Source organism: Dasypus novemcinctus, unplaced genomic scaffold (assembly GCF_030445035.2).
Source record: "Dasypus novemcinctus isolate mDasNov1 unplaced genomic scaffold, mDasNov1.1.hap2 scaffold_101, whole genome shotgun sequence".
In the NCBI taxonomy this organism is placed as follows: domain Eukaryota; kingdom Metazoa; phylum Chordata; class Mammalia; order Cingulata; family Dasypodidae; genus Dasypus; species Dasypus novemcinctus.
The window spans coordinates 2,169,675-2,171,824 of NW_026688143.1; the positions used below are offsets into that span (position 1 = coordinate 2,169,675).

The 2,150-nt window shown below is 37.2% G+C and overlaps 1 pseudogene; it reads left to right on the forward strand.

The window, feature by feature from the left end:
• Positions 1-374: 374 nt before the first annotated feature.
• Positions 375-527, forward strand: LOC131277469 (U1 spliceosomal RNA; annotated as a pseudogene).
• The last annotated feature ends 1,623 nt before the right edge of the window (positions 528-2,150 follow it).

Genomic DNA, 2,150 nt, shown 5'->3' on the forward strand with positions numbered 1-2,150 from the left:
GAAGTCTGTGTCAGCATAAATACTTTCTTTGCAGGCTTTCAAATTGTTCTTTATGCTCACTCAGTATCTTCTTAATACCCTTTATTTCTTTAATCATATTTTCTTTAAATTCTTTGAATTGATTTAGGAGAGTTGTGTGATTATCACTTATGAATTATCTTAAATCCTGTATCTCTTCAGGTCATTTGGTTTGTTTCTTTGGCTGGGCCATCTCTTCCTCTTTCCTAGTATGGCTTGTGATTATTTGCTGATGTCTAGCTATCTGAATATGTTGGCGAATTTTCTCTGATGGCCAAATTCTCTCTTTTATTTTTTTTCCCACAGCTCTTCTTTGTTATTTGTTTCAACTTATTCTATGTTCTTCAAATTACCCCATACTTACCTAGCAGGAGAGATACAAAGATCATGAAGGTGGTTTTTCCCAGGGTGAGGTCTACCCATTGTACTCTGGATGTGCGATTTCTCTGAGTATGGGAAAATCTCCTGCCTAATTTGTGGTAGTGGGTGACTGCATTTGTGTTCTCCCATTTTTAAAAAAAATCACCCAGCTTAGGTTATCAAAATCGGACCAAGGGTTCAACAATGGGGTGTAGATTTTCTCCCAGTGGTTAGGATACATAGGATACAGAGAGAAGTAGAAACTTTTTTCCCATCCAGTTTTCAGACATGTTGGCAGATGCCACTCAACACCACATATTTCCATGGAAGTGTTTCAGTCTTGGCTTTCCTGTGTCTTGGTCTGTCTAAAGATGAGACTCTTATGGGGCTTTGCTGGCTAAATTCACAAAAAGCCTCCCACCTCCCTGTCCATTTTGCCTTGAATGAGCTGAAAGGGAGGAAGAAATCTGTTCCTGTCTCAGTAAGCTGCAGTGAACCAGGGGTTTTACCCTAACTTAATATCTTTGGGGTGGGAAGGGGAGCCAGCCCAAACACTGCAGGCATTTGGTACTGGCATTTGTTGTTTTGGGTTCTTCCTTTCTCTGTCCCTTACCCTCCTGGCACTTGTGTGGCACTGTACTGTTCTGCTGACCCCCATAGCAGTTCCCTCAGATAGCTTTAGACACTTTCTCCATTGTTTTTGTGAGAGAATTGAGTCTTGCCTGCCTAATCTAATACATTTCCCACATTTCCCTCTCATTGTAGTTTTGATTTGAATTTCCCTAATTGCTACTGATGTTGAGCAATATTTCATAAGTTTTTTCTCCATTTGTATTTCCTCTTTGGACAATTGTCAAGTCTTTTGCCCATTTTTAAAATCCAATAGTTAATCTTTTTATTGTTTAGCTATATTATCTCTATATATCATAGATATTAAATCCTTATTTGATATATGATTGCCAAATATTTTCTCCCATTGACTTGCCTGCCTTTTTGCCCTTTTGACAAAGTCCTTTGAGGTACAAAAGTGTTTAATTTTGAGAGGTCCCATTTATCTATATTTTCCTATTTTGCTTGTGTTTTGCATGTAAGGTTTAAGAAGCCACCACCCACCACAAGATCTTGAAGTTCTTTCTCTATAACATCTTCTAGTATTTTTTATGGTTGTTGGTTTTATATTTAGGCCCTTGATACATTTTGAATTAATTTTTGTATAAGGTGTGAGATATGGGTCACATTTCTTTCTTTTGGATATGGCTATTAGTTTCCCAGCACCGTTTATTGAATAGACTCTTCCAGTCCAGCTGGGGTGACTTGATAACCTCATAAAAAATCCCTTGACTGTAGCTGTGAGGGTCTATTTATGAGGTCTTTATTCAGTTCCATTGGTCAATTTGCCTGTATTTATGCTGACACAGACTTCTTTATATCTCTTGAAGTACTACCTTGTGGGTGTTTTCTTTCTTAAACATCACAAAATGCCTGAAAATAAAATCTGTAACTCAGCCAGTAAAATTCTTGAGCTGCTCTTTTTGCCAAGATTTGGTATAAAAGATGACATTGACATACATGATTTCTACTCTGCATGAGTCAATGACTGGGAGAGTAGATGTCACTTATAATATGGTATAATGAATGAGTATATCATACTTTGATGTTAGAAAAGTAAATTTTTGTGAGCCCAATGTAGGCACCAGTGTTGGATTTGAATAACCAAGAAAATCTTCCAAATTATTAACATCTAAGCCAGGAATTGAATGACATTATTGCTA